The 25,506-nt window shown below is 44.2% G+C and overlaps 1 protein-coding gene and 1 long non-coding RNA gene across 2 annotated transcripts in view; one reads left to right on the top strand and one right to left on the bottom strand.

Annotated features, from left to right (window-relative positions):
• The window catches only part of spab (space blanket), a 326,364-nt gene that overhangs the window by 187,554 nt on the left and 113,304 nt on the right, over positions 1 to 25,506 (top strand). The gene's annotated exons all lie outside the window — the stretch shown is intronic.
• On the bottom strand, positions 3,148 to 12,726 carry LOC129384570 (uncharacterized). Its single transcript, XR_008612272.2, has 4 exons — positions 12,211 to 12,726; positions 8,776 to 9,946; positions 7,641 to 7,721; positions 3,148 to 5,317 (listed from the first exon to the last, which is right to left on the bottom strand). It is a non-coding gene; the product is annotated as an uncharacterized lncRNA (long non-coding RNA).

Below are 25,506 nucleotides of genomic sequence, written 5' to 3' on the forward strand. Positions count from 1 at the left end.
CTAGTACTCTTCCGCAGAGTGCTGATACTCTCCCCGCAGGGTTAATAGTACACCGCCAGACCGAGTACTTCCACTCCCCCAAACAGAGTGCTTGTACTCCTTCAGAACAGAGTGCTAGTACTCTTCCCAATACCCTCTTAGCCAAGTCCTGGTCACGCATGCAGGCAGGAAATCAGATCAAATTAGGGCCGCTGATATACTGTTCCCTAGGCGGCTCCTCAGAGACACTGGCCCGATTCCAAGCGGCCTTCAGAATAGGCGTGAGCAAAGTTATGCAGGATTTTAAAGTCATTTTTTCCTGGCTATTTGCTGCCTACCGTGAGGCGTGACTGCTCTGAAGTGGCCTATGCGTATGCGTCACGAACGCCACTGAGGAGAAAAAAAAAGCGAATTAACACCTAATCTGCAAATATATCCGCAAATTTCACAATCAGGAGTCACACAATCTAATTAGAATAAAATTGTCAAGGAAATCACATACTTATCAAAAATCACAATGCTCTATACATCACGTGAATTCGAACCCGCGTACACTCGCATTTGTACAATTCAAAACACACATCATAACCATTACACCACAGCGCCGCCACGCCCAGTCGTGTTCTTTTAGAGGTTATATATATACCAAACGTATTTGATGAATCGGCTGTGGTGGGTGGGGTTTCTCTGCAGTGTGCTGTGCTGTTGTGTACTGGAATACGTGTGCGTTTGCATCATTTCCATTCCTTGCTACGACTAACGAAGGAAGACAACGTAGACGACAACGTGCGAACTATTCACGGCTTGTCGTCACCGCAGGAAAATAACAAATGTGCCGTTCAGCTCATGATCGAGTGCTTCTCCAGTCCATGTTCTCCAAAATACGCGGATACAAAGTATTGCGCCAACCATCCACGTATGTGAATTTAATTCGCGCGTATACTGGTGAGCAACTGCGACGCCAGTACCAGGCATTTCGACGTGCCTCACGCTGCCGTGTAGGCGTTCTTTTCAAGTGCATTAGTTTAGAGTTTGGTTCAGTCCGCTGTGAGCTGTTGTCCAGCATTAGCAGCGGATCGTTAGCGTTTTGAAGCGCGTGCATTCCAGCATTTGGAGACTGCTTATGCCGATAGCCGCGTCAAATGCATTGGCACGCATGTTTAAATGACTAATGTGTCCACTTGTTACGCGTGCACTGCTCGTATCCTGTGGCAGTGCTCGTTCTAAAAGCTTCGAAGACCATCTACACTCATGCCTGTGTTCAATTTATATATGCACAGGATGGACTTGCCGGCTAGTTGGTTGAGCATTTTAGAAGAAACAGCGCAACACAAGGACGACGCAAAAACATGCCACACCACGAAGCGCTGGTGTGGTTGATGCTTTTTTTCGTCCTTGTGTTTGCGCTGTTTCTTCTTCCACGATACACGCACACCACAGGTACGCGAAAGTTTAGGAGCATAAGTGGTTAACTCTGTTTTCCCCGTTTTCTCTCAGTGTCAATGGCACAGCGCGTTGCCCGGAATTGTGCACGCTTACCCCCATATGCAGAAATGCATCATAACTTGAAGCCCATGCTTGACTTGATCTAAACTACGCAAGTCGTGAACGCACCAAAAGAAAGGCAGTGAGCGTCTTGGGGGACGTTCGCACCAGGCGTCGTTTATATCAAGTCAAGCATGAGCTTTGCATTAAGGTACATTTCTGAATACGGGGGCTAGACATCTGCTTCTTCCAGAAAATGTCGAAGAAACGCCCGCCAAAACCAGGCACATTCGTAAACTTAACTAGGCAATACGAAGCTCCATAGAAAAAAAGAAGAGTGGTTTTAAAAGCTTTCAGTATTTTTCTTTACTCCAAAATAGTTGCGCTCTCGTGGCTTCACTGTACAGAGATAGTGCAGCGTTAGCTAGAAAGCATGAATTTCCTAACTCCATGCCAAAATAAGCTTGTAAAATTATTTAGGTGCTAGAATCCAGGGTTTGTAGCGATCCTTGAAAATCCTTTATTTCTAAAATGCCATTTTCAAGGCATTGAAAACCCTTGAATTTTTAGAAGTACTGGAAAGTCCTTAAACTTTTAAACTTGGCTAGACTTAGCAGACATTGCCAAGCGCTTTTTTTCCCTTCTGTGACACTCTTTCGCATGTCACAGAAAATCGTCTCTAGGGGTAATAGAAGGAAAGCGACATCCTTAAAGTTGAAATTACAAAGGAGCTGCAGATACCAGTTTTATGCACATGGAACCGGCGACAAATGTGCTTGGAGGAGCAGAAGCAGGAAACTCAACAGTTGAGGCATTCGAAGAGAAGCCGTGAAGAGTAAATTGAGAGCGACAGACACAATAAAAAGAAATTAGAAATGACTATTGCTTATTTGATGGTGAAAAAAGCTGAGGCAACAGATGACATCACATACACTGTCAAACCAAACAGTATTCAAAAACTGCAAATGTTGCAGGTCCAAGTAGTTAATTGTGCTATTGCAGAAAAACTTTGAGCGCTTTCTTGAAATGCTTCCTTGTGTGCGTTTAGTGGTGGGCGGTGAAAGGCAAATTAGCAGTCTTTCAAATGTTTGAAATCACTGAAATGCGATTTGTTTTGTTTTCTTTTGTTTGCATTAAAGTTAACGGTGTTCTTGAACAAGTTATTGCCTGTCCAAACTACTACACACATTGCACGAGGTCCTTGAAGTTACTGTGTCGGGGCCTCGAAAGTCCTTGAAAACCATCGAATTTTTTTCTTCAATATTGCTACGAACCCAGTAGAACAACTGTCATGGAGTAAAAACCTTGGCTGAACAGGGGCTTATACGCAGAGCACAGGAAGACTAGAAATGCAGTAGTAGGCATGGAGGGCCCTGAAAAAAATGTGCCACATACGCTCGTCTGCCTTATGTTTCTGCACCGACTGTCGCATTTTTAATAGAAGTGCACTTTCTGTTCTACTCCAATAAACGCAACATTACGAACTCCAGTGTGGGGCAGTCCTTCAGCGAGTGCAGAACTTTTTCTGTACATCCGAGTCAGCTCTGTCATTTTTCCAGCATTGTAGTACAAGATTTGTTAAACTGGTTTAGCACAACATGAGCAGTATACTCTTAAATTAGCTGTTTATTTGTATGCACAAGTTCAGGTCCTCAGTTTGGTGGCATGACAAATTGCCATACCTCAATAGATACAAGAAACAATTTTATTACAGTTTAATAAAATCCAAACAGTAATAATCACAACAATATAATGACATACATTTCTTTGGTACGTATACAGCCCATGTCTTGCCAGTGTATAAATTCAACTATACACCGCAAGTACTGTGTCCTGACCACTATTATTCACATGTGTAAAACCATCACAGCAATTCAACAAATATCACAGTAATTAGTGACATACACTTTGTAACTGCTTTACATGAGCATAATGTATACAAATGGTCCCTGTGTACCTACACATGACTAGTGCCACCCGAGTACTATTACTCACAGGTGTAAAACCAACAAAGCAGTTCTTTAAAAAATATCACAGTGCTTAGTGATGTACATGCTGTAACTCCCTTGTAGAAACTTAATACAAACACGTGAGGACAGAGAAAGCTAGCAGTGGGCATACATGGGAATACCACCGCCTCAATACTAATTCACAAGTTTAAAACCAACCAAGCAGTTCTTTAAAGAATATCACAATGCTTAGTGACATACATTTTCTAACTAGCTTATATAAGCTTTATACAAACATGAGAACATACACAAAGCTAGCGGTGCACCCGCATAGAAGTGCGGCCATCTGAACACGATTATTTGCAAGTGTAAGCTCAACAGAACAGTTCGTTATAGTGACCCACATTTTGTAACTGCCTTATACAAGCTTGGTGCAAGCACAAGAATGCAGAAAAATATAAATAAAAACTTGCTCTATGCATACACAAACAGATCAACACAAATGGTAAACACCGCTTTGAAGACAAATGTGACTGTGGCAAAGCGCAGTGCTGTGCCGGTTGAAATCGCCACCCACAAAAGTATTGAGCAATGCTTAAACCACAGGCAATAAAGTGCTGAAAGACTGCGTCTCTAACGTAACTATCTTAATTCAAATTTCTTGAATATAGGGCTCACTTGCAGATAAGGCATCTGATCCAACTGACTTGATTTTACACCTGCTACATGCAAAAAATGCACTCAGATACAACTGGTAATAATAATTATAAAAGGCATTTAAAAACTTGATAGTATGATGAAGATGCATGACTAGAAAAGTTCTGTCCCCCTCGTACTTGTTAAAAAGGTGTAAGTACGACAGATGTTCTTTTCTTCCTCAATTTTTGCATTAATGGACAGCCGGGAACCTCGAACCGACACAAAAAAAAAGATACTGCTGTTCATACTGTTAATAGTGTTATGAATAATTTTTTGTGAAAGCTTTTTTACAGACAAGTTGCAGTCTCGTTTCTGGAGGTTGAGCTGTATCTTGCAAAATAACTTGAAAAGTGGTCACATGGGAGCATGACACTATATGATAATGTTAGTTTCAGTTGACTCTCTTGCCCTACAAGTCGCTCCTCACTGTGGCCAGTGATGCAACAGCAGTGTCTGTGTGATTTTCATCACACTTCTGTCCTATGCCATTCTTACCAGAGTTGGCGGCACATAGATACCCAAATTTCGATAGTGTTGCTTTCTCAGGTGGTTGCTTCTGATTTGCTCAATATCAGTTGGCACTTCAGCTGCATCAAACTTCTTTTTTACCTCTTCAAACACAACATCAACAACGATCTTATGACACCTGTGTTGTCCTTCTAGTTGCCTACAAAGACCAGTCAATCTAGCAACAACACTGACAGTCTCTACTATCTTGTAATGGGGGAGAGGTGTGTCCCACCATGTGTTCAACATTGTTGTCACTATGTGGGCTGGCTGGGGAGGCAACAACTGTAATATGTTTGCATTTGCATATATTAAAGTGATGCTTGTACTGTGTTATAACACCTAACTTAGTCTTGCACTTGCTGCACAATAACACTGGCTCACTGTCGTGGTGAAAAGCTTTTGTATGTTGAGCAAATGAGTTGTATCCACTACAAAAAAAGTCAGTGATAGCACACATGTTGCTCTACCAGGCCTGGTGTGGTTCCTTCTGACACTGCTGCTGATGCTGACGCGCTGCTGCTTGCCTCGTACACTGTTGCAGCTGCAGTAGACATGGCAGTCTCTGTATCTATTGCTGCCGTGTCATCTGTCATGGTAACTTCCAAGTGGTATCGGGCTCACTTCTGCAACAGAGATGTTGTTTGCCCCTTGAGGGCTCTCATGATCAGGGCCAATAATTTCGTAGGCATTGTCTCCTGCATCGAAGAACCAATAAGAACAGCATGAATTAATAAACATAGCTCTAAAAAGTACGGACATCAAGACTTAACCACAAGCTTTGCACATAAGTGACCGGGCTTAATGAATAATACTTGCAGGAGGAGTTACACAATTATTTGTGTATATTACAGTAAAGCCTCATCAGAAGATATTCAAGAGGCACGGGAAACATGTCTCTCGAAACCAAAAATTTTGAGACACTGAGGAGCCCGACTAGATCACTTTATTATGCATCATCAGTAAAGTATGTTTTGATATATCTGAAGGAATAAATGCTCAGGGTGGCTTAAAGGGCCCCTAAACCACTTCTCGACATTTTTTGAACATTTCAAGTAAACACACGTATCAAAATCAGAATGCCGTCACGATCGACGAAGCCAAATGTCAGAGTGCGTAGCACTGCCGGAGCACCACAATATGAAGAAAATGACCCCGTGCGCCTCTCTGGACCTATCCTGCACCCCCCAGTTTGTCCTCACGTCACCAGGCTGTCTCTGATGATGTCACCAGTTTCCGGTGCTGTCGATTGGTCGAACGAAAGTATACGACTGCCGGCAAGGCCTGCAAGCAAATACACACACTCCTTCTTCCTCGTCGCGTTGCGCGCGATGCCATTGTGGGCAGCCAATGGGGGCAAAGAACAGAAACGCCAACAGAAGGGTCTCCCTATGAGGCTCTTCAACACGAGTCACCATACAGTTCCGTTGTATTAGCGCCACCCCTCGCAGGACGACGGGCCAGCGCGGCAGCAACAGAGCTCGTTGGTGTTGGCCTGTCCCGTAACATTTGGAGGTGTACTAGGCAAGGAAAAGACGATACTGTCCATATGGCGTGTACCAGATGAAAGAGTCAAATGAGTGGGGACTACTTTTCAATAATCAAACACACGTAGCTCCACTATTACTGCACCGTTTCGAAAAATTCTCGTGGCTACCTGTTCATTGCCTTATTGTGTAGAACTGCAACACCGCAACTAAATTTCAACCTCTGTGGTTTAGGGGCCCTTTATAGAAGACATTCACAGCTTTTTAGTGACTATAGATTGTGTTAGCTTCCTTCCCAACTTCTGGAATTTAAACACTTCACTTTGCAAGCCTTGTTGCTCGCTGTACCTTTGAGGTGCTCTTAGACGCTCGTCAGCTTCAACTGCCGACACTTTCTGCCCTGCACTGTCCTCGTTACCCTCCTTTTCTGGTTCATGCTAAAAGAGACATGCGCGATTGACTTGTGTAAGGATTGCGTGATCTTTACGCCCTTCGGAGCACACAAGGTGCACAAAGTGAATGTGTCTGGGTTGTGTCCCTTCGAAGTAGTGAATACTTAAAAAGTCACCCTTAGTAACAAAGGTGTCTCTTGTATACAGTATTGTTAACATGGCAAACATCGGAAAACCAACCAAACCATTTTCAGATGTCTCTTACAACCAAGTGCATCTTGTAATGAGATTCTACTGTACTGAATATTTTTCAACTATGGATCATCTGCATGTACATATAGTCACAAATACATGTTGTGTGGAATGGCGAATCGGGAAACAGTTCGTACTCTTACTTTTTGTCCCTAACATAAGCAGCTGATAACAATATGATAAAAAAGCAGGCAATGAGGCTAGAATGGAACATAATCCTTCAGCTCTAAACAGTTTTTTGGGCCCACATCATTCCCTCATATGACATAAGGAAACAACTTGATTGCAGTAATGGCTGCATGTGATCTGAGTTGATTGAAACAAACTATACGTAAGGTTGTCCTGATGTAATTTTATCAGAGTGCTTTTTAGATGTCCTGCTGGTGATCCTGGCTGCGCGATGCTTCTCATGCTTTTTGGCACGATTCCTTTTTTTCCACTCCACTTTTTTTTCAGATTTTCTCCCCTTTCCCTTCCCCCTTGTGTAAAATAGCACACTTGAAGTATCAAATCTGTTGAACTAATGTGTGTATCAAACCTGTTAACATGTGTGCTTCTCTGTGGTCTGTGTTGTATTTTTGCGCGGCACAATTCAATTCAAGATGAAAGATGGAACGTCCCTGCCTTTAGTTTAATTGTGTGTATGTGTGTGTGTGTGTGTGTGTGTGTGTCTCTCATGTTTTGAAATATATGTACATTCAGGAGTGCCTGCATGCCCTTCTCTCCTGCTCCAGTGACGAAAAGGAGAGCCTGTTTATGTACCATAGTAAAAAATTCAAAGATTTTCACTGTGCCCATTACATCCCTTATCATATGGATCTGTCACAATACAGAGTAGCAGTGGTCCATAATACTAGCCCATCCCAACATAATTATAAATTAACACATACCGACATGCTGCGAAACAGCTGTTGCAAAGCCGCTGGTGAAGGCAATTTCCGCAGCACTGCAGTGGTACAGCCGAGTTCCACCTGTATAGTGACAAATCCATATGCGCGTTAGCAACTCAGTAGTTGCTGATGGTTTCATAAGCTTTACGCTACACAATAAAGTAATCTAGACAACTTTGTTGGAACAAATGCACATAATTAGGACACCACTTAAACACTAACACGATTAATTGCCCCCAATCTCTCACTCACTAAGGGATAATACTACTGAAACATCGGTGGAGAGCTCAGATTAACACAGCCCATAAAGGACAAGCGTTCTTTGAGGAAAACAGCTATAACAGCGGTTAGTTTTCTTGATCATTTTATGTGGTAGCTTTGATTTAAATGTCATGCAGTACTATAAAATACGCAGTGCCGCATTTCTAGCACCAGAAGGCGTCGTCAGGCTCATGGTACAACAGATTTTGCACTGTTTGTCAGTGAGCCGACACATACAAAGAAAACCGAATTCACACATTCATATAAAGTGTCAAGTGCACTTCTCCTTCTGAAAACGCAGCCACCAGTTCGAATGTTGCTGAAAGGAAAGATTATATAAAGTGCCAGACTGCATGGAACTGCCACTTATGACTGTAAATGTATGGTCTGCTGATTGCAGAGGTAGTCACATGCTATTTCTAGTCTCTTTTAGAAGCATTACTAAAGAATAAATTAAAATCTATTCATAAGTCACGAATTTCATGCATCCACAGTTTGGCTAAATAACCTGTGAGAAAAAGACATGTTTACCTGGAATAGCAACCTTTTTTCCTGCTGCGAAACTTTCCTTCAAATTAATGAAATAACTTTACAGCGTCATAATGCGTTTCTCGCAACTACTTGCCGGCAGTGGCGAGTTAGTGTTTATATCCAACTCATTGGGCGACAATACTGCCAAACACAAATGCTTCACGAACACGAGAACACGTCCCTAGCAGAGAATAGCAACCATATATGCCTCTGTGAGACATGATCGCACCTTTGTGGTCAAAATGTAGATTAGAACGACATCACCATCTCATTAAAAAAAAAAGCCTCCGTACAAGGCAGCCGCCAACTGCATAATGTGAAATTGCAACTGTTGTCCACTTACTGGTGGCCTGTGTTTGAGTCACTTTTGGCAGTTGAGTGGGTGCTGAGAAATGCACGTCCTGGGTTGTCCCTGCAAAACATACAGGGTTATGTCAAATGTGGAAAATATATATATGCCGGCATTTCATCAGTCGCAAAACAAACGAGTAAACTAATAAACAACTGTAAACAGAGTACACATCATAAGATAGGCTGTCAACTGCTAATGCATTACGCAAAAAACCTAATGCATAGGAAAGACTATATGTATACACACGAAGCTGACACACAATTTAATTCGCTCTAGGTTTTTCCGTGCAGTATATTCAAATTATTATGTCTCGTGGTTAGAGCAAAATTAGTGTAAATTACGAACTAAATTATCTACCCTGGAAACTTTTCTTCAATATGCACCTGTGCGCGCTTCGAACGAGTAGCGTTGTAAAATTTACGTACATGGCATTTAACATAGTTACTGAACACGGATTTCCTTTGCCCTGTGTCGTGTACAGTGAGCTACATATATCTGCCCCCCCCCCTTTTTTGTACTAGCCATACTGCGTGCCACTGCACCTATACGCACGTCAATAAACCTCACGACACAGAAATAAAAAAAGCGCCAATCACCCATGCCTGCATGTTGTAGTTGGCCTAACCTAACCAAGCATGGGCTGTTGCTTTTTATAGTAAACACAGGCACCGTGCTCATTGCAAGTATGTATCATGTCGCTAAGCAAATATGCATTTTCATTGTACCACTATTTTTTTATCACATGGATATATCTGTTGAGAGGCAAGACAAAAAGCAGTCACTTCTCAGAACTAATCAGCTTTCTTAAAACACATTTTTAACTTTTCAATGACACTTGCTGCAATGTGTTTGTCTCCAGAGAGCATACTTGATTTGACTTTCCAATCAGAGACATTACATAAATATACCATGTTAAGATGACTGCCTGGAGCACGTGAGAATTTTCATCTTCGTGTAACATACTGTATCTTGATTTTGTTGACATTTGGTCAAATGGTACACCCAATATACCCACATACTAGTTTTCTTGTCCAAATAACATGCCAATGTATTTTGATTTTTTGGCATTGGCTCCTCTGCACTACGTGAAGTCGCGCTGCACTGGCTCTTTCACATCCTCGTGTCCTTGCAGCTGCCTTCTTGCGTTATATAAAGCGGGTGCCTGAAAAATATCGTATGCAAAAGTCAACACAAGGGCATGGTGCAAAACAACATCAAGACAGTCAAGGCCATGGCAATAAAAAAGTCTTAGCTCTCAGTCTTCCTAGTGAAATGCATGCAAAACATCCAAATGACTGCAACAGTCAACTGCTAAACTAACTTCAATTTTTAGATTTAAGCAAAAAAACAAATAAACCACAGTTCATCCTTGTTTTTCATGAATGTTAGAATACTCCTGCTAATGAATAGAATATTGGTCATTTTCGGACGTCATAGGTCTGTCATGAGTCTGGTGTATCGCAAACACCACTTGTGACACATCCTAAGCACGTGCCCAGTGTGCCCCCCCCCTCCCCCCCCCCCCGCACCATCCCTGGTTGTGCCACTGCTGAAGCCATAATTTGAGGAATATAGCTGCAAACATGATGCTCAGTAGGGATGAAAATATTGTCCTTCAGCTCAATGGATATATGGATGTGCCTATAAAAAAGGGCAACAAGGCTTGTTATGGCAAGCTTACCCACATTTCAATACTAACAAGTTCACTGCGGCCTGCATCTAAGCTTACTAAAAGGCATGAACTTATTTTCATGCATGAAGTGCTCAGTGGAGTTCATTTTTGACAGACCCGACTACTGCTGCAGTTTGAAATCTAGCATTTTAGATTCTTGTAGGCATGTAAAAGTTGCAGTTAAACCGCAGTTATTAGTTTATTACACCAACCTATTGTTCTGTGTACGACAGACTGGTAACACGGAATTAAAGCAACATTTTATTTTGATATTTTATTTCTCTACTAAAAATATTCAAGCGATAAACACATCTTGATCTGCCATGCTATAGCAAAATGCACACATTACGCTTGTAACCCCCAGAGGAAGGCTGATTTAGCTGTTCATATGACATAACTCTGACACGCCAACTCATATTAGCAAATGCACAGGCATGTCCAAAACAATAAGCGTATGCAAAGCGCCCCTGCAATTGTAATTCCACACAGCAGCCGTTATATTCGATGCCGATGCGTAACTAGCTGCTCGACAATTCACCGAGTTCGTAGACCATAAGCATCCTTTCAGTTTCGCACCGTGCACGAAAACCGCAACAGGAGACAAAACCAGACCAATAATCACACCATTTCAACATGAGCAAAAACAGTTCAGTCTTAGGGATAAACACTGTGAGAGCGATTTAGTGCGCGACGGCGACGAGCGACGGCTTCGAGCGACAAAACGGGCCGTCGCTTGAACAGATGACTCGGTTCTGGAAATCTAGAAATCGTCGCTCGTCGCCCAGAAGTGCTATGAGCGACTAGCCAATAGCGCGAAGTCGGAACTGGATGCTCAAATACTACCGATTGTCGCGCGGAACGAGCAAATGATTCAATTTTTATACGTGCAAGGATAAGAACGTACTGCAAGACCTCCGGAAATATTTTATGCTACTTTTTATAGTAAAATACATCAACGTAAATTACTAAAGCACGCGTCACGCGTGACTGCAACCCTCATGCCGGCAACACCGGGGAGGCGTCGCTCAAAATCGTCGCTCGCACGGAGTACGACTTGTAGGCGACGAGCGCACGCGACAGCCATCTCCGTCGCGTCGCTTGTAGCTGCCGCGCGCAAGATCGCTTATATGGGGTTTATACTTTTTTCAGCATAAAACATGGATTCCTCATGCGTTTTCAGTAAGTTCAAGATAACGCGCCCAACTGACCTCTTGCAGCATGCAGCTGAATGCCTGCGGCAAAGTTTCTAACTAGCACTGGTGCTGCACGTAACTTCAGTGGTCGCAGATTCCCTCTGCGCGAGACACCGTCAAGCGCGCGGTTTATTTATAAAAAAAAGCATGCTGCCAGCAAAATGACGCCTTCTGTTATGTGATTCCTTAGTTCAACAGCGTTCCGTACACAGTAGACTGCCAAACTGAATAAATTCAAACACACAAAACGCACGCTAATCACGCTCCGCATAGGCTCGGAATCACGGGCTGGTGAACTAACCATTTTAAGCGTCCTCTCGCCTGGCGTCTTATTGAACATACCATAGTTCTGGCAGCGTTTGCGATTTTTAAAGCTCTTACAGACAACGGCAAAGTGATAAAATCACAGGCAGTTATCGCGACGACTGGCTTTTTAGATTGACATCGAGAGACAGCGCGTACGCCTAGTCCTTTGTCAATCGCGTCGGCTAAGCGCAGCGACGACTTCCTGGCGATAGCATGACATACGGAGAATGTGCACCTCAGTTAGAATTCACTTACCGTGGAGGATTTGTTGTTATATCCAAGGCATGACGAACGACTGTCGTGTTTTCGTGGCGACGCGAGATGGCCGACACACGATCTCCCTCGGCTGGCCTTTGCTCGCTGGACGGATCAGCTTTCTCCAGGGCTGTGTTGTTCCGCGATCTTGAGCGCGCGCGCGCGCGGTGGAGCCACTCCGAGTGAAAAAGTAGAGCGCTCGCTACGCGTTCCTTTGAACTGCGGCGGCCTGTTCTCTTAGAAGCAAAACGATGTGTTCTTTGCTCAGCGTGCATGAATGATACATTGCCATGTTCGGGGCCAGCCACCTAAGGTTGAAGCAGAAGATTACGCTACGTTTTGTTTTCTATTGCCGCAAGAATCTCTCTTTTCTATTGTCGCAAGAGTCTTTTCACTCCCTCTCTCTGAAGGGGAGAGTGAAAAGCGCATTTCACTCTCTCCTTGGTGACAGAGTGAACAATGCATTTCACTCTCCTCGACATTTTGCGAGATTAAAACGACGCTTTGAAGAGTGAACCGGCAGTTTCACTCCTGCGATACCCTTCCTAGTTTTTAGAGTGTATAAGTAGCATCTCGTTCCGCGCGGTCGCACATGCCTTGCGGAGGAGAGTGGCTGCAAAAGTGCTCTTGTCACTTGGGGGGCTGTACACGTTTAGGATGTTGAGTGGGGATTCGGTTCGGCTGTTTGGAAGGGCCTGCACGAAAGTGTGTGGGACTTCGGAGTAGTCAAGATCGAGTTGATTGGCGGTGAGGTTGCGGTGTACAAGGATGGCGGTGCTCGCGTGGAGATCCGGTGCCACCGATTGGTTGTAAGTGGTAAAGCTGGTGAGTTTGGTGTCGGTGTATGTTACCTGGAGCGCTATAATGTGGGGTGTAAATGGCTGGGCCTGCAGGGTATACTCCAAGGCTCTCCGCTTTACCTTGAAGCCCCTGAAGTTCCACTGCCATACTGTGATGGGCGCGCCATATGGCGTTTCCTGTAGGGTTCGGGACGCTGCGGAAACGCTACGTCAGTTTTGATAATACCGCCAGCAGACGCGCGCGCGGCTGCACTCTCGGTAGAGGTAGGTGCACCAGGCGACTGAGTGGGCTTTGGTGTAGTGAGGGCGTCAGTTTGCGGAGGGCCCGTGATGCGGTCGAGGCGTGCGGTTAGGGTGTGAATATTAGCTGCCATTTTGGTGCAGCCTTCAATGAACTGGTCGGTAGTGGGAGTCAGCTGCTTTAGGACGTCCTCTATTTTAGATAAGCGGGCGTCAAAGGTTTCGAATTTTGCATTTCGGCGTCGCTTTCATAGCTGTAAGCCTGGTACAGAATCCCCCGCACAGAGTTGTCTGGGGCTGGGGCGTTGGCGGCGACCGTGACTTCTGTGGTGTCGATGGTGATGGCGCGGACCTTGCCGTAAGACACTGCACGAGCACTGTCAGGCGTGCTCACTGTCACTGTGTTGTTAGTAGGGTGGATTTTAACCTGGTCGGTAGTAACTGCCAGGCGTTGGTCAACGTTGGCGGCTGTGTAAATGGCAACAGCAAATCGGTCGGGGCCGACGGTGTGGAGGTTGAGTGTACCCTGCGAGCGAAGGACTATCTTGAGGTCGTCCGAGCGCAGGCGGGGAAGCGGGCGCTTCCTGATCGGCGGTGGAGGGCGGCCGCGTTGCCGTGCATTCGGGGCAGACAGCGTCGTGGCTGGCGTCTGGACTCCGGCAGGTTGTTGTTCAGGTGGAGATGGGTGTCGGTAGCGGCGTTTCATCTCGAACGCCGTCCATGTGCCGTCGGATAACTCCTCGGTGGTGATTTCAGAGCCTTCTACGGTGTAAGGCATATTCCATGCGCCGTTGGGCGCGGCAGGGTGCGCGCGAACGCGTCGAGGTCGTGGCAGCTCTTAGGCTTAGCTGCCGCAGCAGGTTTGGCCGAAAGAAAAAGGTAAAAAAAAACATGAAAACTTGCTTGCCTTGGTATGGAAAGCGCAACACCGGGTCCGAAGCGGTGGTAACAAGTCCACGGCAACAAAAGTGCAAGTAAGTGGCCGGTAAAAAGATAAAGTTGCCCGAAAAACACGGAGAGCATATGAAATGCATCCGTTCACTCCGAGCGCCGCAGCGCCATCTCTTCCAAAAAGTACGTCGGCTCTGTTCCGCGTATGTTACATCGGGTCCTGCGTGCTGAACTTTGAAGAAACCCGCCTATATATATATATACTGAGATGATACCCGGTGCAAACGTAGAGCCCTTGTATTTCAACGCAACCGTGCGAGCCAGTCAACCAGGACCAACCAGAGAAAACGATGAATGAGCACTATGAGGATGGGTATATACAGATGAAGATGAACTACACTAACCTTAACTCTTCATGAAAGCGGTCGGCAATGTCATTCTTCAATTACAATACTCCATTTAAGTGTTGTTACCTTCTTACTGACTGCCGCTCGATTCATTATCGCCCGTAGTGGGCTGGGCCAAATCCGCAGGCACCAAACCAAACCAGGGCGCAAGGCACGAACGCTACGAACGCCGAAGACACAGCTTCAGGTAAGACACGCGAATGATTTCGGTGCTGCGGCAACACCAGTCAGTAGCCGAGCTAACAGGAGTGACACGGTAGTTTACGGCCGATGTTCTTTCAAGCACGGTGTACGCGATGAGATACGTGTGAAGAAATTTTTCACAGAGCACCCGTACTCGAACAAGTGTCCACAGGAGGACTTGGTCGCCTGGGTGGAACGAAATGACATGACGCGTCGTGTCATAACGGACTTTGCTCTTTTCCTAAGTGAGCGCGGTGTTGGCACATGCAATTTCACCGCAGTGGGCGATGCGGGCGGCTAACTCTTCGAGAACAGATGTGGATGGGCAGAAGGCGTAGGAGGGAAAGGTGGTGTCTAAAAGAAAAGATGGTGCATGGCCCTACACGAGGAAAAAGGGGATGCAGTTTGTTCATTGAAGAGCAGTGTTATAAGCAAGCGTGACCAAAGGAAGCATTAGGTATAGGGAAACTGCTTAGTTCTTTTTCCCTTTTTGCGATAATCCCGATATTGGGATTGCAGTATCAATAAATATATTAAGTAAGTAGATAGTGTCCCTGTTCTTGTGGTCGGGTTTAACATACATAAAGATCATGTCGGACAGAGTTCAATGGAAACACTCAGTAAGAGCATTGTTTTGGGGATGATACGCTTATGTAGCCTTACGGATGGTGTTAGAGGCCTTTCAGCAAGGAAAATAAGCGCCTTGCCATGGTTACTCAGAAGAACACGAGGCGCACCGTAGCGCAAGATAATTGCTTGCAGGAGAAACTCGGCGACTTCAGAGGCATCTTCTGCGGTTGGTAACTCGCAGGTTCTGTAGTGTAAAAAATCTAGCAATTACTTCTTAGTACAGCTGCCGAGTCCGCAGTGATGCGTTGTTATTATTGCCGAGTGTGCGCAAGTAATCCGTTTTTTACTACTTTTGGCAGGGGATATTGAAACTAACGCGGGACCCACGCTAGATTCTGTGCTCGCTGAACCAGGAATTGTGTCCGCACACCAAACTAATCTCCGAACTTCAGACTGTTAAAGATGACCTTGTATCTACGGACGAAACATTGACTGACATATGCAAGCGTTTGACTGACTTTGAAGCACATTACAGTCGGCTCTCAAGCATGCGCACTGAATTAGATGACCTCAAAACTTTAAGCGCTGAAATAACCCGCCTGTATCATGACCTCAAATCCCGTATAGACGACAGTGAAAACCTCTCGCGGCGAAACAGTCTGATATTTTATGGCATTCATAATCCCAATCCTAAAGAATCCATCGCTGATTCTGTAGCAATAGTCACTCTTCACATCAGCGAAAACCTTCAACAACCTATCCTTCACATATAGAACACGCACGCCGCCTTGGACGACATTCGCCTGATCACGTACGGCCATTGATCGTAAAATTTAACTCACTTAAAATCAAGCAGTCGATTTTATCGGAAGGCAAGAAATTCAAAGACACAAATTACAGCATTGGCGAAGATTTCTCACCCTCAGTCCGGCATGCCCGAAAGCATATAGTACCCTTCGCCAAAACGAAATCTACAGCATTTAAGTTGAGCTTCAAAACATTGTTCATTGGTTGAAAACGTTACGTATTTGATGAATCCTCCCAGACAGTAAACAAACGGACGTAGCAATCACCACCATGTCAATTATCCTCAAACACACCCCAATCAGCAGCGCAAACTACCCGTTCAAAAAAGAGCTGAGGCGTGCAGAGAGGACACAAGAGTAGAGAAGGGGACAACACGAACACCGCTTTTTTTGCATAATGAATCCTACCCTATATCTTTCCGTAATTTTTACGAACATTCGCAGCTTTATTTGAAAACGTGAACTCGTCTCTAATCTTGTTTCATCCTCCAGCGGCAACTTACTCGTATTAACAGAAACATGGCTTAATAGTGACGTCGCTGATCAGGAGATCCTGGCTGACTTGCCGAATTTTCAAGTATTCCGCAAGGACCGCGATGGCAGAACGGAAGGAGGAGTGCTTGTAGCGGTTAGCCAGGAACTACCATCCACTTTGGTTACTCTTTCATCCGATCTGGAGATACTATGGATAAAATGTCAAACTACACCACAATCCGTTTTACTTGGCGTGCGCTACAGACCCCCGCCAATAAACCCTGATTTTCCTGGCAAACTTAATTCCGTACTAAGTGAACTTTCAACCAAGCACCCTAATACACATATTATCTTCTTTGGTGACTTTATTTGCCTAACATTAATTGGCCTAACCTAAATGTTGACTGAGGATGCCACAACGAGGCAATCGAGTTTATACGTGCTTGCCTGAATTTTAACCTTACCCAAATCATATTTAAACCAACCCGCGTAACCCAAGATTCTGAAAGGAATTTAGGCTTAATACTAACCAGTATCCCTGAAACCATAAAATCCATCTCTTACTTGGCAGAAATAAGTGACCACAAAGTAGTTCAAACGGACTTTATAATTACTCGACTAAAACGACAAGCCACCGAAAACACCATACGACTCTACGATAAGGGAAATTACGCTGCTATAAATAACGAACTAAATCGTTTCGTTCCAAAATTCAAAAAAAAATTTAATTGTCGCTCAGTGCATGAAAACAGGACGTTATTTAGGGATAAAATAGAAATATTAGTTGAGAAATTCATCCCTAAGTTTAGTTTCCGTGCCTGCTCTCAAAAACTATGATTTACTGAAACACTTAAAAGACTAGAAAACAAGAAAAAACGCCTCTTCCACTCTGCCAAGCTGCGGGATAATGAAAACGCGTGGCTGAAATATTATATAGCTGAAAAAAACATACCTAACGGCAATTCGCAACGCTAAGCATTCTTTCTTTCCACGCTGACTTGCCGAAAATGCAGACTACCAACCCTAGAAAATTCTGGCAGGTTATAAACGCAAACCACGCATGCACTGTCGCTCTTACAAAAGAATCAGGTGAAGTGGCCACCGACTTTGAATGTGCTAATATTTTTAACACCGCCTTTTCATCCGTATTTAGTAAAGAAACCGACATGCCACCTCCTGTACTATCCAGTGTCTTCGGAACTGTCATGCCGCCAATTTTCTTTGTCGCATCTGGAATTTCTGCCATAATTGACAAACTTAAACTATCTTCATCAGCCGGGATCGATAACATTAACTCAAAATTTCTAAGGAACACTCAAGACATTTGTGCATCATTTTTGTGCTTACTGTACTCACAGTCACTTTCCACGGGCCAGCTTCCTGCCGATTGGAAATATGGAAAGGTCATTCCAGTCTTCCAATCAGGTATCAGAGAATCACCGCAGAGTCACCGACCCATTTTTTTAACCAGTATTATGTGCAAAATCATGGAGCATGTCATTTACACATATATCATGGACTTTCTTGATTCGAATAATTTGTTCAATCCCGCTCAGCATGGATTTCGTGCGAAACTCAATTGGCCATGTTTGCGCACGACTTACATGCAAACTTACATTGGAATTTTCAGACTTACGCCATTTTGTGGACTTTGCGAAAGCGTTTGATAACGTACCCCATAAGGGCCTTCTACTCAAACTTTCACTGTTAAATCTTCACCCCGACATCATAAATTGAATCCGTGAATTTCTAAAAAACCGCTCCAAGGCTGTTTTTGTTAACAATGCTAACTCTGCTTCCCTTCCAGTAACATCAGGTGTTCCACAAGGGTCCGTCCTTGGCCCACTTTTATTCTTTATATACATTAACGACCTACCAACTCATGTATCTTGTAATATCCGAATGTTTGCCGATGACAGTGTTATTTATCGCACTGTGGCCAATGCTTCTCATCAATTAACCATTCAAAGTGATCTTAACAATGTAAAGCAATGGTGCGACGATTGGCTAATGGAACTTGACCCTCACAAATGCAGAACCTTATCTGCGATTAGCAGCGTTCCTGTCGAAGCAGTTCAATCGTTCAAGTATCTGGGCGTCACTTTTTGCCATGACCTTTCTTGGGCTTTACACGTCACTAACGTCATATCATCTGCAAATAAAACACTTGAATTTTTGCGACGTCATCTACATAACGCAACTAAGAACGTCAAATTGTTAGCTTACAAAACTCTCGTGCGAACAAAATTTGAATATGCTTCACCAAATTGGAACCTGCGACAAACTTATATTCAAGACGCCCTTGAGTCACTTCAAAACCGTGCTACTAGATTAATTCATCGTTAGTATTCTTATGATGTGTGTGTGGCATCGCTAAAATTAGAATCTAATTTACCCTTTCTCTCATGTCGCCGCTGTATCGCCAGTCTTTCTTCATTCTATAAACTTTTTCATCGCTCGATGGGTATCCCGCCATACATTGTTCCCCCAACACGCATATCTAATCGCACTGGTCATCCTCTTCAAGTCGCGCGCCCACGCGCACGCACCGTTACCTTTTCTACATCATTTTTTCCTCCTACAGCTGCTGACTGGAATGGCTATCTGGGCGACACCGCTACCATCCCTTGTCCTTTATAGAAAGCGTCACCAATCACCTTTCACCATAGATTATTTATTTATTTCAAATACCCGCATGGTCCTGCTATGCATTACATAGCTCACTGCAATGAGTTTTACAGATTGCACAGATTTACAGATTTCAGCAATTGTGCACATCCATGGAAAGAAGAATGATAGGTGTAACGTTAAGGGATAAGAAAAGAGCAGATTGGGTGAGGGAACAAACGCGTGTTAATGATATCTTAGTTGAAATCAAGAAAAAGAAATGGGCATGGGCAGGACACGTAATGAGGAGGGAAGATAACCGATGGTCATTAAGAGTTACGGAATGGATTCCAAGGGAAGGAAAGCGTAGCAGAGGGCGGCGGAAAGAGGTGGGCGGATGAGATTAAGAAGTTTGCAGGGACATGGCCACAATTAGTACATGACCGGGGTAGTTGTAGAAGTATAGGAGAGGCCTTTGCCCTGCAGTGGGCATAACTAGGCTGATGATGATGATGATGATGATGATGATGGAAAGCTTAAAAGAAGGAGAAAAGAAAACAAGAACGAACAAGGTAAACTAGAAATCAGCAACACAGAGCTCATGAGGGACCAAGAAACGAAGGGCACACATGTCATGAACTAGAAACGCAGACGCTTAACTTATTCTTAAAACAGGCGTTTGGGCAAGTTGGTAAGACATATTTGAAACAGAACAGCGCGGTATTCATGGGAACAAGTAGGGAGAAACGACACGGACAGCGCTCGTCTCTGTCGTTTCTCCCTGCTTGTCCCCGTGAATACCGCGCTGTTCTGTTTCAATTATTCTTAAAATGCTCGAGATCGTCGGCGAGTGCCACATCTGCTGGCAAGTGATTCCACTCGGATGACGTAGTTGGAATGAAACAACTTAAGCGAGCGGTAGTCTGACAAGGTCGAACACCCACTTTGTATGGATGGTCAATGCGCGACGAAACATAGGTGGGTGGAAGGAGCAAAGCGTTTTTCAAAACAGGATTCAGATTGTAGATCTTAAGAAAAGACAGAGTCGTGAAATTTTTCTGCGCAATGAAAGTAATGGTAGTGACAAAATGTTTTTCATTAGCGTGACACTTGATGTGCGGTCATAGTTGTGAAGGATAGAACAAGCGACGCGGTTCTCAACAGCTTCCAAAGCACATATAAGTGACTTAGCTTGAGGGTCCCATATCGACTCAGCGTATTCAAGCTTTGAACGAACCAGTGTTTTATAAAGGAGTACGTTCGATTGAAATGCGTGCATTAGAAAAGTTTCTTTTTTATGTAACCGAGCATGCGGTTGTCGTTTCCAGTAATGTAGGTGATATGCTCATTCCCGTATAAATTTGATGTCAGATGTACACCGAGGTAAATATACGAGGTAACCGGGGCTAACAAAACATTGTTGATGCTATAAGAGGCTGGTGGCGAGACGCCTTCACGTGAAAAGCGCATGGATTTGCATTTTGATGCGTTCAAAACCATCTTCCATTTAGTACACCAGTCAGTAACGCAGTTAAGATCTGCTTGCAATAAGTGGACATCATTAGTGTTTTTAATTTCGTGGTGTAGTATGTAATCATCTGCAGGAAGTTTGATAGGAAATTTTATATTGTTAGGCAGATCATTAACGTACCGAAGGAATAACAAGGGTGCGAGTACCGATCCTTGTGGTACCCCAGACACAACCGGCATTGAAGATGATTCAAGACCGTTAACGTGAACAAACTGCGAACGATTAGATAAGAAAGAATGACGCCATGCTAAAACATTTGGGTCGATATGAAGATGAGCAAGCTTATACAACACCAGACTATGGGACACTTTACCGAAATCCATCCAAAAATCTAAGAAGATGACGTCGCCCTCTGAACCTTCATCTAGAATGGAATAAATTTCATTGCTGAAAGATAATAACTTTGTTTCACAGGGAAATCGTTTCCTGAAACCATGTTGTGTAGGCGTGAACAACGAAAATGGTTCAAGAAAACCAGATAATTCAAACAATATTATATGCTCCATGATTTTACATGGAATGGAAGTTAATGATATGGGACGATAATTGAAGGGTGAATGCCTCTCGCCAGATTTGTGGAGTGGAATCACTTCAGCCAGTTTCCATTCGTGCGGTATATCTTGTTTCAAGCGATTGCTCACATATCTTCAGTAAACAAATTGCGGAGTACAGTTTAGTATTCTTCAGGGCTTTGGTGTTAATGTTATCAGGCCCGCAAGAAGAGGATATTTTCAAATTGTTAATTATGTTCATAATTCCATCATAACTAAACCTGACAAGGTCCATTGGAAAGCTTATGTTGCATGCATAGTCTCTAACATCAGTAATGTCAGTTACGGTACTTGAAAAAGCTGCACTAAACGTTTCGTTAAAGATCTCAGTGACGTCAGTGCTTGAAATAGGGTTTTACTGAGGGTCGACGAGTGATATAAGTGACTGCTCTCGTTTATTGACACTACTCCAAATTTCTTTTTTTGGATTGCTCGTTAGAAACGTTGGCAACATCACATTAAAGTAGTAGTGCTTCGATTCCTTCAAAGACTTCTTGTAACTGTTGAGAGTTTTTTGGACTGCTGACCAGTGCTCACGCTTTCCAGAAGACTTAGCTTTGCAGAAATGCCTCCGTTTTTGTTTGCCAGACGGTTTAGTGAGCGGTTGTACCATGGATAGTGGCAATTAAAAGCTTTTTTCGAGGTATACAAGTCGACCGATTCGCAAAGCTTATTTCTGAAAAGTTGCCAATTGGTATTTACGGATCTTTCGTTCAAACTTGCGAGAAATTCGTCAAGGAAGTCTTCAAATGTTTTATTGATTGCAGTGTAATTTCCTTTAGCATAATCGTATATTACGTTTATATTGTTATGCGACGTTCGAGCAGGGAAGTTCAACATGACATGTAATAAAGAATGATCGCGTATACCTGATAAATAGGTAATATTGGAAACAGCATCAGGGGCCGTTGTTAGCAACAAGTCTAATATATTGGATGTTGAAGAAGTGACCCTCGTAGGCTGCGTTATTACCTGAGTTAAACAAAAGTCGGAATAAATATTTACAAAATTAGATGATTCTGACGAAGAGTTGATAGTGGTATACGAAATGCTAGAACAGGTAACATTGGGGAGATTAAAATCATAAATAAAGAAACAGGAAGATTCGCAAATTTGGCACACATAGCGCTCAGCGCGTCATGAAGGTCGCTGGAAAAACCAATCACAGTAGAGGGCGAACGGCAGCATGCACACAATAGAAGTTTTTGATATTCAGTCATGATCTGCACGCATAAAAACTCTAGTGTCGTAGGAATATCAATGTGAAGGCTATCGAGATGAACGGAGACAGCAACCAGAACACCGCCACCACGTGCGACTGCGCGATCACAGCGAAATATGGAATACCGCTTTTGGGTAGCGAGGATTTCCGTGCTTCTAACAGAATCATTCCGCCATCTTTCCGTTAGAGCAATAATGTCGGCCGACGTGGTGTCGGCGGTACAGGAAAGGTCATCGCGATTGGGAACAACGCTGCGTAATTTCTGAACAGCACTGATATTCCAGAGATCGGCTGCGCACGCGGACGAAGGCGCCCAGCCTGCTATCTCGAATCATCAGAACCACCTGCGGCACTGGAATCAACACGTGAAGTAGTAGCACACACGCTAGTTTCTTCACAAACGCTATCACTTTGAGAACAATAGGTGTAGCATTTCTTGCTTAAGAATAACCTTACGTGCCTCAGTTTGAAGCGGGTGTTAGGCGCCGTTTCCTTCGCAAATTCCACGAGTGTTTTCTAGCATGTAACGTAGATGGACTAAATTCTTCAGACATAGAAATATCTGAATCTTTGTGTTTAGACGGAGCATTTATTAGCATTTCCTTTTTTTCTGTAGTCGGAAAATTTCACCATTATTGGCCGCGTTATCGTAGACTGCAATGCCAATTCGGTGGGACCGAGCGATGTCGGTACCAGAAAGGGTAATTGATTTCGTGCTGTATTATATTCACAATTTTTTGCTCTGACTGAAACAATGCTTCAGTGCAAAATGATAGAAAGTTGGGCGAGTTGGTTCGGTAATATGATATATATAAATATATATATATATATATATATATATATATATATATATATATTCGGTTTAAAAAAAGTTTAGTTGAGAGTTAGCGCTCGTCCTGTCTGCTCCTTTCTGTGTCCGTGTTCACTTCGCGCTACAATCCAAGATCATGTTTCAGTGCTTTCGGTGCGTTCAGATATACCGAAAAATAAGAGGTTATCTCTACAGGATTTATCTTCAAGGTCGTTCATGCGGGCCCTTAGTGAATAATTTTCTTTGGCTAGTCGTGCAGCGGTTGACTTGAGAGCATAAAGGTCCTGACGGACGGATTCCAAACCCGCAAGTTTGGTCTCAACATTTATAAGCCGGCTTGAAATATCAGTAACCTTCGCGTCTAGGTCCTCCTGATTGCATGTAATAAAGTTAACTGAGTTCAATATTTCGACCTGCCCTTGTTCAATGTTTGTTGAGCGAGTTCTTAGATCCTCTAGAAGGGCGAGTATGGCACTACTGTCAGATCCGGGCGTCGGGTTTGGAGGGTCGGTACGAGTGCTATGGCCAGGACGTGGGTTTAATTCAACATCTCCGGACAACAGCAATTTTAGCACATAACACTGGCATACATTTTCTAACAGCACTTGTGGGCAAGGGAGCATAACGAGGCAGACATCATTTGAACGCTTGGATGAGATTGGACTAACCTGATGGATGAAAAAACGAAAGACATTGGTGAACCACATCGTATCGCTGCTCCCATGCCCACTGAAGGGGTGGCGATGGTGCAGAGAATTTATATCTTCTGCGATGGTTGACGTCGATGCCGATCCGAGATAAAAATCTTGCGAAGCGGTCGCCAGCTGCGTCATGAAAGCATTCCATAGGCCGCCGGAGCATTTGTCACTTGACGCCGGCGCACTCCCGTCGAAAAGCGCCGATAGGATTCCGTCGTAGCACAGAACTGGATCTGAAGCGACGCTGCCAGTGAAGTGGACCGGACACTGAAGGATGGAAAAACGAAAGACGTTGGTGAACCACATTGTATCGCTGCTCCTATGCCCACTCTGGTTTCAGATGGTTTCTGCCTATTTCTGTGTAACTCACCCCTTATGTAACACCCCGTTACGGGGTCTTTAAGGAATAAAAATGAAATGAAATGAAATGAAGAGCTGCAGTCTCAGCGTAGCGAGTTAGATGTTCCATGGCGGGGACAATCGAGCGATGACCCGCGGGTGTAACCGGAAGGGGTCCGCATAAGTCTATCCCCTGGAATTCGAAGGGACCGAACGGGCACGGCATTGGTTGTAATGGGCCGGTTGGAAAAGATGTGGAACGTTTTCGGTGTTGCCATGACGATAACGAACCGACGTACTTGGCAACACTATTGGACATGCCAGGTCGAAAACAGCGAGTCTTAAGGCGGTCGTAGGTTTTGCGAAATCCGAAGTGGCAAGCCAGGGGGTCGTCATGAAACGTTTGTAAAATTTGTAGTCGAAGTGAGCGAGGGACGACCGGGTCTCGCCGGTTTCCCGTAGGGTAGTAAACGTGACAAAATATCCGTCATGTAGTTGAAAACGTCTAAATTGTTCCAGAAGGTTTGGCGCTTCACTGTCTCCCTTTCTTCTGTCCCTTTTCAAGTAATGTATTTTGCGCCACAAAGTATACCTAGGAAAGTCTAAATTGTCTTAAGCGGCTATTGGGAGGATGGGATAAGCCAGTGAGCCGGAAAAAATTGGTGCGGCAGTATGTATCTGCACGTTGGAGGGAGGCGAGTTCCCCTGATGAAAGAATATCTACCGAGGTCACGAACCGTATTGGGCTAATAGCCATCGTCTTGGTCGGTTGGCTGGGCGGTGCCTAACAGAAAGGTGAAACGTGGGCAGTTGGCGACAGCAGGCAGCGAGACAATGCGTGAGGGTCTGGGTGTTCCATGCCAAACCTATATGTCACAGTGTAGTCGTGCTCCTGCAGACGCAGCATCCGAAGGCCGAAGCGTCCGGACAAATTCTTCAGGGAGGATAACCAATACAGATCACGATGGTCAGTCATTCTTCTGAAATGGCGGCCATATATATAGGGGCGAGACTTTTGTATGGATGATATGATGGCAAGGCATTATTGATCAGTGATGGTAGAATTTCACTCTGCAGGAGAAAGAGCACGGCTCGCGCAGGCCACGACTTGCTTTTCAGACGCGTGGTTCCGCTGCAGGAGGACAGCGCCGATGCCATGCCCATTT

The sequence above is a fragment of the Dermacentor andersoni genome, chromosome 5 (genome assembly GCF_023375885.2).
Source record: "Dermacentor andersoni chromosome 5, qqDerAnde1_hic_scaffold, whole genome shotgun sequence".
In the NCBI taxonomy this organism is placed as follows: Eukaryota; Metazoa; Arthropoda; class Arachnida; order Ixodida; family Ixodidae; genus Dermacentor; species Dermacentor andersoni.